At 40.1% G+C, this 10,739-nt stretch overlaps 1 long non-coding RNA gene across 1 annotated transcript; it reads right to left on the reverse strand.

Moving 5' to 3' along the window:
• Positions 1-2,878: 2,878 nt before the first annotated feature.
• LOC147031882 (uncharacterized) lies at positions 2,879-9,799 on the reverse strand. Its single transcript, XR_015054765.1, has 2 exons — positions 9,644-9,799; positions 2,879-4,076 (listed from the first exon to the last, which is right to left on the reverse strand). It is a non-coding gene; the product is annotated as an uncharacterized LOC147031882 (long non-coding RNA).
• Positions 9,800-10,739: the final 940 nt, after the last annotated feature.

Consider the following 10,739-nt stretch of genomic DNA (forward strand, 5'->3'; position numbering starts at 1 on the left):
ATCACAGCCCGGGTGACACGAATAAATTCCATTAAACAACGGTGGGGAAATCTAACTGAACATGGACTTATCGGCATAACTGAACTAAGGACCTATATGGTGTTCTGCAAATTTCCACAGCCGTAACAATATTATTATTGGCGCCATCTCTCAATGGCAAAAAATCAGTGTTTTTTTGTTTTTTTAATACAATGTCGAGGCTCATATAAGAGCTAGCACACAGAACGTACAACAAGGTGAGCAGGAGACAAGATGGGGGTGGGAGAAGAAAGGACAAAACAGTGAGGAACAGAGACATTAGGAGATCTGTGGAAGGGTGAGGGATGGGGTGGGGTACACAGGGTAAACAAGATGGACACCATAGGGGATTTTCAGGAAAGAAAGCAGGAAATTTGAAGGAGGTGGGTTTGGGATGGATTAGCGGGAGTAGAAAACATCGTGGTTTTAATTGGGAGAATCTGAGAGATGGTGGTGAACAGCTGTTTTGAAGACCTGGAGGGAAGAGTGGGATTGAAGAGAGTGTGGGAGTTTGTTCCAAAGGTGGGGAAAAAGAGGAATGAAAGAGTGAAGATGAGCAGTGATTCTTGATTTTCGTAGTTTTATCAGAAGGGAGTTGCTAGCGGACCTTGAGCGTCCTGTGAAAATATGGGAACGGGTGAGGGTGGGGGCATATCGCAAACATAGCAAGGGGGACAAGGCAGAAGAAAAGACGGGGTAAAAGACAGAAAGACCACCAAACTGCCTGCGGTAAGAGAGTGAGAGACCCAAAAACTCAGCCTCATTGCGGGAGATACCAATGATCCTAAATGGCTTGGTTTCCACAGCGTGAATCCGAGAACGGTGAAAGGCGGGAGCACCGGCCTGAAGGGGAGAGCAGTACTCCATCAGGCTGCGAACGAAAGCTTTGTTTGTGATCAGGAGCTCAGGTATGCCAAGGAAAGACTTTAAAAATTCTTGTATCCACTTTCAGACTCAGATCTTCACCAACATCGAAAAAAATTCTTCCTTGTCAAACATTCAACCCGCCCATCAAGTTTCGTCCGAATCGGTCCATAACCTTCTTGAGATATCCTGCTCACAGATAGAAAGACAGAGAACCAATCACACAGACAGGGATGAAAACAGGGGGGTCCATCTTCGATGGCGGAGGTAATAAATATATTACGGATTCTTGGAGTTTGAGGCTTCACTTCGTCCTGAGAGATTACTTGGAAGCTTTGCTGATAAGTAATTATGTCTCCTATGTATAATATTGATTAAAATATTTATTTGCATGTTTATACTTTGATATCTCATTGCTTGCAAGCACAGTATAGTATTTGTCACTCCATAAAATGTTGAGAGTATTTTTGCAGAGAATGTAAGGGTATTCACACACACAGTCATAAATCCGGCGATGCTAAAACGGCAACACAAGGTAAGTGGAGCACGAGGGCAAATGCCTCAATGATTAAAACAAAAACAAACATGGTGGGTGCAATGTGTCGCACACCATCGTGTGAACCTTCATCACAGCACACTTCTCATACGGTGTTCACATTTAGGGTGGGTTTGTCCCTTTGACCGTATTACATGTTGGGCAATCTTCCTGGGTCTTTCCAATTTCTTAATTTTCTCTTTTGACATATTTCCAAAATGTCATCCTGGAATAAATTATCTGGAGAATTAATAGATGTTGTGGCGGTAGATGCAGCCATTCTCAGACTAAGCTCATCGGTTACCACCATTGAATGAAACATTATGAACCCCTGTTATATCAACAAAATTAAAAATAATTAACACCACAGTTATTTGATATTTTTTTCACAACTTTATGCACGATTTCTGAGAAGAAAAAAATCACCACCACCACCACCACTCGATGGCGTTATGGTTGGAGTTTCCGCTCTGAGTATGGGAAGTCAGTGATTCGAACCTTGGCCAAGTCAAACCAGAGATTTAAAAATGATGCATGCTGTTTCCTTGATTGACCCTCAGTATTTAAAAGGATAGAGAAGGGAAAAACAACTCTGGGTTGGGAATGTGCAGGCTTCCATAGGCCTAATGGTTATGGTTTCCTTCTGCGTTGAAGTTCCTCGTAATGGAACTTGTATTATAATAACAACAGCTCACTGAAGGTATTTATTTGAATCTCGAAATTCTGTACAAGGCGTCACATCATAAATTATACACAAAGCTTCGACCATTGGAATCTCCCACGATGAGGCTGAGTCTGTTGCCTGTTGGCCGATCACTTTGGTCTGCCAGCAGGTCTGTGGTCTCTCTCCTTTCTGGTCTTCCACCCTCTACTCTGTCCTATCTGTGCTTTGTTTACCCCAAGTATCCACAGGGCACACGTGGTCCACCAACAACCCTCTTGTACTTCGAGTAAAACTCCCAAGACCTAGAACCACTGCTCACCTCCACTCATTCCTTCCTCTTTTTCCCCCACTTTTGGAACAAACTTCCACATTCTCTTCAATCTCGTTCTTCCTTCCAGATCTTCAAGAAAGCTGTTCACGAGCATCTAAAATCTGAAATCACCCCCCATCCAAAATCATGATCATTTTTACATCCGTTAAAAAACCCCCCACCATGCCCCCAAACTTTGCTTCTGTATCCATATTGACCATCCCTTGCGTTCTGCCCTTTCCCTCATCGTTACCCGCATCCCTTGTTGTCCGCCTCCATCTATTTTCTCCCTCTGCCCTACTGTTCCTCCCCCACCCATCCTCCCAACTATTCTCTCTCTCTCCACTGATCCCTTTGTTATGGTGTGTCCTGATCCGATCCGTGTTCTTGCTCTTCCATGAGCCTTGACTGTGTATTTCTATATATATATATATGTAAAAAAACATCACATCATAACATTATTGATAATTAAAAATCGATATGATCATACACTTGATGACTTTATTAGAAGATAAATTTATTGATGTTACATGATTCAAGGAATAATTAATCATTATCACTTCACCCTGGAACAAACTCCAGGAAAGATATACAGTGTTATTTGTTTGAATTGTTAGAATATAAGATATCAGATGAATTCTGGAATGAAACTGTAAAATATGTGATTTTAGCCAACATCGCATATCAGTTATGAAAGTAGAACACAAGCTGGACATGTTTTACATGGAAACAAACACAATTGTACTGTTTGGATCCTTATTTCCTATCATGAAGTGAACACCTTAACGTGACCCGGGGATCGTGTTCTTCCGAACAATGGCCAGAAGGTATAGAAGAGGAATGGCTGCGAGCAAGTGAGCGATCGAGAGGAGGATCCGCTGGACCACAATGAGCAGGCACGACATCTTGGAAACTTCTGGACTGGACGTGGCTCTCTCCAACTGCACTTGTATGCTTGTGTTCAGAAACCTGGTTGGGCTTTCCATCGTCATGACTTCGTTAGGATTGTTAGACATGATAGTGGTTGTGAAGAGATTGTTAGACGTGATGGTGGTTGTGAAGGAATTGGTAGACGTGATGGTGGTTGTGAAGAGATTGGTAGACGTGATGGGAGTTTCGAGTATAGTTCTGGATGAACAGCCAGAGATGGAGTTCTCAGTTATTTTACTGACAATGCCACGTGAACGCGCACACTTCACATTGTCTGGATCAGCGATATTTTGTGTCCTTTTATGAAACGTGTCCCCTTGTTCAAAACACCATCCACATCACATGGATACCTCTCCCCACGTCCCTTATCTCTCCAACAACCTCCCTGTGCTCAGACCGTGAAACGCCTTGTGGTGGATGCTGCTCAGCTTGTTGGAATATAAACGAAGTGTTTTTGTGCCCTCAGGAAAGTGGCTTGGAACACTCCTCAAACCTAAACTCCGGCAGTCCACGATATCATTTCGACAGCTACATTGATGAGGACAGGCATGAGAACTTGAAGCCTGAGAGATAAGAATGATGATGAAGACGAGCGGAGACACCACTGTCGGAATGTTCGCTGGAGCACCACCTTGTGACGTCATTTTTCCCATGGCCCAAACGGTTATGACGTGTGTCGGTTCGTTTCCTGGTTTCCTCCTCTGTAAAGTTTCGTCACAATCACGTGCTTCCTTGGGATTTCAGGTACGTTGGCTCTGGAGTAAAATAACGAGAGATGGAAAAATAAGATTTCAATACATTAATCATTGGACATTATAAAGTGGTAAAAATAACTATATGATTATTATTGTTGTTATTATTATCCTGTCATATTTCTGGTGGGACATCGTATCACATAGTAATACATCCACAGTGAGCACACGTCCGTCCCATCGTGCCCGAAACAAACGCTGAGAGCCGACAGGACTCAGTACATTTCCACAATGAAGTTTATGCAGGATTAATATCCATGATGATCCCAACTAAGAACTTCCACTTTAAATATTTACACATGAAGGGCCTGTGTGAAGTAATCAGCCCAAAAAAAGGAGAAATTATGAATTCAAATAAAAGGGATTGTTCGTTTTGAAAATGGGCAAATGGTCCCGAGATCACAAAATGGTAAAAAAACAACAACAGAACAAATAAGTCAAGATTACATCTCAGAGGAACTTGGAACTCTGAGTTTACTTTAAACCACAAACGAACTAAAACACACAAAGGGTCACGTGATCTGGAATTTACACAAATCATGAATGTGTTTCAATCTTGGACTCCACAATTAACTCGATGGATTAAATTGGTTAAATGTACTGAGTGTAATTAGTGTAACTCTCTTTAAACACAATTATAGTTTTAATAATAATATTTCAACCGATATGGAAGGATGAAAAATTATTCTGATGAATCAATATTAATGAGATATTGGTGATGATAAAAGTGTTTTAATGCATTCATGTTATTTTATTGGAAAGCCATTTTTAAACGTTTGTTTTTCTTTATTGAATAAGATTATCGAAGAGGTTTCTTGTGAAATATGTTTGATCAAACAAGAGCAGGTAATGAACTGTCAGGGAATGAGATGTGATGTGCTGATGTATTTATATGTAGCCTGTTTCATTTTCTGGGGTGGTGCTGTGCCACTGATGCAGTGCCCCTGGTTATCAACACAATGGTACTCATTTTGCCAACCTTGGAAGGATGACAGGCTGAGTGAACCCAACCTGGTGTTAATTCAATGCTCACCAGGCTTGAACTCAAGACCTGCAGATCTCAAACAAAGCACCTCAACCGTCCAGCCAACACCAGGTCTGTGCTGATCGAGATCTCCATTTAATTTCATTCATATCAGGAAACCCCATCCCAAGTGATACAATGTGTGAAAGTGTTTGCAAAGGGTTGTGTGAAGACCGCTTTGTTTGAGGAATAAATCCATGACCTTGAACCGTTTACTGTATTCAAAGTTACAAAGGGGGTGGTGCACCCTGGTAACGGGCTGTCATTTTAGGATGCCATAAACGATGAAAAGAAGAGGAAGAAGAAGAAACTTACAAACATAGTGAACACCCTCAGAATTTTAGATTGTTTCACAATGTGATGTCGGAATGTCAGATCTGAACATAGAAGAACATTTTCCATTTCGGGTTACTCATGTTCCAGCTGAATCGAAATGTGAAACCCCAAAAACTTGCTCAAAATTTTTGTTTAAAATGAAGTCATTCAAAGTCACCAAACAAGCCAAGCTAATATGAACCATTTACAACAAACAAGAACATCCTTTACAAACAAAACTATTATTTATACAAGACTGAAGTTATGGAATTCACTTTAAATTGAGCCCGAGGTGAACTATCAGTGTTAAAAGCTTGGAGCACAATCTCAAAAGTTTATTTTGAGAGAAGTGTAAAACAAACTGATGTAGTGATCAGTGGTAATCAATGAGTATTGAGTGGTATTGTGATGATAATGTAATTTACTGTATTACAGACTGGCTGATTCATCCTCTTATACCCCTGCCCCCATTTGCCTTCCTTTGTTTAGCTTCTCTGTGTCACCTCCTTATTATTACCTCCGCCACCGAAGGTGAAGGAGCTTATGTTTTCACCCCTTTCTGTTTGTTTATCTGTTTGTGTAGAGGATATCTCAAAAAGTTGTGAACGGATTCGGATGAAACTTGGTGGACACGTTGGGTGTGTTAAAAGGACGAATTGATTCGATTTTGGTGAAGATCCGAATCCGGATCTGGGTACAATAATTATTTAATTTTTAAAGTGATTCTTCACCATTGAGAGATTAGGGCCAAAAACGATATAGTACTGTATAGCATGATATTTTAAAAATGTATTGGGCCCGATACGTTCTGCTGGATCAGGTATTACATGGCGGAGGTATGCGCTCTACCGAGTGCCCTTCTAGTTCTAACTGGAATCACCCACGATGACGGACAGACGGATGCATGCAGGCACGCAGAAAACCGAGCTTTTATATATTAAATTATACAAAGGTATCTTAATGAGCACAATATTTCTTTATTTCTGTTTCTCCTTTCTTCAATCACAATCGATTGTCATCGGGACCTGAAATTTTACAAGCATGCTTTTATTCAGGTTCCTCCACTGTTCTTGTAATACGTTGTATGTTTCTCTTAAGTTGCGTTTGATCCATAGAAGAGTATATTCTGGAACGGCACTCGGAAGAGTACATACCTCCTCCAGGCTGAAGAGTTTATCTTTTGTATCCCACCAATAAAATTAATATCCATCAAATTTTATCATAATCCATCTGCAACTGAGTGAGCTGTTAGTGTATCGTTTTTATGTCAGCGAGCTGACCTAATAAAACCATTCGATGTCCTCAGGTCCGACCATCTGTCTGTCTGTCCGTCCATCCGTCTGTCAACAATTTTTATTTTTCGATCTCCTCCGAGATGTCTCGGCCGATTGAGTTCTAACTTGACACGATGATAACACTAGTTGCTCTCTATAGATCGTCTGAGCCCTTTTTCGCATTTTCGCCTCGGGGTCAAGGTTTCAGGGTCATCAAGTGCAAAATGATCGATTGGTCGAATGGCCTATGAGGAAGCCTCAGTCGGCTATAATGCATAATGGGTTTCATAGGGATTATTCAGAAGATTTAATTTGACCAACTAGTTTCTCATTACCTCTGTCGTCTGGCCCTGTTTATAATATCCAGTTTCCATTCTAGATCGTACTGAGCTGACCGTCAAACCCGCTCGGGTGTATTATTATATCATGCTGTGTATTGTTTTTGCCCCCATCTCTTAATGTTGATGAATCACTTGAAAAATTAAAAAGTTATCGGATCCGGATCCAGTTGAGGATCTTCACCAAAACTGAATCAATTCGTCTTTGTCACATACCCAACCTGACCACCAGGTTTCATTTTTATCTGCCCAAACTTTTTGACATATTCTGATATGTATCATTTTTGGCCCTCTCTCCCAACGGTGAAGAATCACTGCTCCCAACCAGACAAATAGACAGGGGTGAAAACACCAGCACATTTTATAAACTGAACTGAACAAATCCATGGGTAAAAACCCCAAATTATGGAGGATGTTGTCATGAGTTATGGTAATGTGTCAGTAAATGTGTTTATGATTATCACAAATGATTTGACAAAAGGATCTTGACATATGTGTCCTGTATGTACATTATGCATCGAGTTATCAGAACATTTTATCATCATTCGCGTTGTGTCAAAAGGGTGGAAACATCTGTTAAATGTCACGATTTAGGGTTTTTGTATCAGGTCAATCGTCGTATCGTCGACCAGCCCAAATACGTGGGCTTCTGATGATTGTATTTATTAAACTTAAAGAAATAAAGTTATACACAAGAGGAGATGAGTTTTCAATGCTATGGCCTGATGTGAGAGAAGTAACAAAAGCGAATCTCTTCAGACAGATTTTTGAAAACTTTTTTCAAATAAACTTCTGACCATTTTAAAAGGAATCTCGTTTTTTTTTCTGCATCTTTATGAGGCCACAACGTTTTTTTTTTATCAACCTGTCTTGAAGTGTGTGTGTGTGTGTGTGTGTGTGTGTGTGTGTGTGTGTGTGTGTGTGTGTGTGTGTGTGTGTGTGTGTGTGTGTGTGTGTGTGTGTGTGTGTGTGTGTGTGTGTGTGTGTGTGTGACATGTCCAAAATAGTTTACTTGTATGAATAAAATTACTTTGTATTGATGGTTCGGCTTTCTGCCAGAACCTTAATGCACGTGTGTGAGGGTTTGAGTTCCTCTTTGTTGCAAAGTCAGAAAATTTTAACAACTTTACAAGAAAGGTCATGGTGAGGAAAAACATTGCAGGTGGTTTGTTCAAACAAGGTAAATGTATACTGTTGCTCACATAACAAGTAAATTCCAATGTTCATCCCATCTTCGGTCATCACAACGCACAACTCAATTTGTATCATTCAAAAGAGGAAATATTTGTGTTCTGTCCATAGTACTTCAATTCGATGTAAATTTTAAATAATAGATGTGGAAATAACAAAATAGGACACGATTCATGTGGAAAATAGAACATTCGTTCAATGAAATAAATACATGACAATCGGAACAAAAGACAGGTGTCATGCAGACAAAGACAAAAGACACCTGTTTCTCTCTCCACCATATCCTTGCAAATGTATTATTTGCATATCTATTGTTTCTGGATCTTTTGTGTATTTATCTCAACTAATAAAAATGCATCACAATGCAAACATTAATGATCTCATGTCGATGTAAAGTACAGTCGAGTGGATTGATTGATGTTTCTGTGAAAACGGTGGAAGTTTCCGAGAGAAATAGAGACAAAGAGTTTACTTTGATAAAGAGATAAAGGAATTGATAAACAACTTTGATTGTGAGTAATTAAATTATCAATAAAACAACTTTTTAGGTTAATTCATGATTTGATCAAGAGTTTTGGGGATTCTATTTTAATCCCAAAATGACAAAAGTGCAGGATCAGAAGGGTCACGCGTTGTGATTAATTGTTAAAAACTATGTATTTGATGGTTTTACGGGATTTCCAAAGTAACAGGTGTGTGATGAAATATGATGAACAAGGTGTTGGATTCCGTAGAGATTGTTGTTCAAAAGAAACAAGGATTGTTAAATCTGCCGAAGGTACCTGCAAGCAGAGTGACCCAAAAAGATCCGAGTTACTTTGGGTTTTCATTCAATATTACAGGAACACGAGGATCTTCAGTAAGTTGATCGCCACACACAGGAATATAAATACAATCAAAGGTGAATGATCGGTGAAAAGTTCAAACTTGTGTTGAAAAGCATGAACAATATCGTTAACGCTGTTCACTGGTTATCTGTATCAAGCCAAACAGTCGTCATGTTATCACCACCATTTGAGATTTAAACTATCAGTGTATCCAATATCACTCATTACTCAAAAAATACTCTTGTAGTTTAAATACATCAAACCATCACAATGAAGAGTTTAGGTTGTGAACATTAAAACGTTGTAGTGTTGTGTTTGTTCAACACCAAGGTTTTCTACTCTTGTAGATTTAATAAATACAACTTCACAAAGGTTCAAAGTGAAGCCAAGAGATATTTAATTTAAATTAAATAAATTAATCATATTCTCAATCCCATACATTCACTCCTCAAAGTCCCTGTAAACACCACCACCCCCGTCCATCACCCACCTTCTTCCCCAATTCCCCCAGAGCCATAGTCGATCCCCGATTTGTTCCCCCTTCATGACCATCTCTCAAAGTAAGATGTTCAAGGAATCTTTATCGATACAACCATCATACCTTTGGTTGTGTTGTAAAACGCAGGTCAACTATTTGTCGGTGCACCCCGACCCGAGCACTGCTCACTCTCTCCTTTATCTCACTTCTCTGAGCCTTAAACTTTGTAATGAACAATGTTCTCTATCTGTTCTTGCTTTTCTCATTCCTTGACATCATGTTTACCAGAAAACGTTCCAGCCAATGCCTCGTCTCAGCGACCTTTTCCGTTACCTTTTCCCTTCGACCGTGGAGATCTTCAGATCACCAACTGCTTGTACCGCAAGCCAAGCAGTGAACCACGTGCTTATCCACTGCTCAAAGGTGCACACACAATCTCTCTCTCACACACACACACACACACACACACACACACACACACACACACACACACACACACACACACACACACACACACACACACACACACAAACACACACACCACATGCAGTCAGTTAAATCTCTGCCCACAGGAATTGACACTCCACCCATTAGCGACGTCGTTCACCATGTACTCCTCAACCTCCCCTCAAACAATGTTTTCAATTCCAACACAAATGGGACGTGAGTGGAGAAAGTTGAACGGCACTCAATGGAGCACACACCACTTACAGGCTGAACAGTTTACATTTTGTATCCCACTGATAGGCTGGATCCGCATCTGGGACCGGAACTAAAATCTAATCGGCTTGTTGTTGTCAGCTACCTAACTCATCTACAAGTTTTGTTATAATCAGTCCACAATGTTTTGAAATATCATACTATGTATCATTTTTGGTCTTATCTCTGAATGGTGAAGAACCACGTAAAAAATTGTCGTGTCCAGATCTTCCTCTGGATCTTCACCAAAATCTCATCAATTCGTCCTCATTACATTCCCAATCTGTCCATCAAATTTTGTCTGAATCCATCCCAAAAAATTGAGTTACCCTGCTGACAGACAGACAGGCTGAACTGAACAAATGGGTAAAACCCCAAAATTGTGGGGGTGCTGTCTGTCTGTCTTATCAGTTTATGATCAAGAAACAACTTATTTAAATTGAATGTGAGATTTTGAACACGAATCGGAAAATGAATAGGAAGACAACTCTTTCATTTTACCGCATCTTGGCTCAGAATT

Source organism: Eptatretus burgeri, chromosome 2, assembly GCF_056783735.1.
Source record: "Eptatretus burgeri isolate ZD-2024b chromosome 2, Ebu_testis_v1, whole genome shotgun sequence".
Lineage (NCBI taxonomy): Eukaryota > Metazoa > Chordata > Myxini > Myxiniformes > Myxinidae > Eptatretus > Eptatretus burgeri.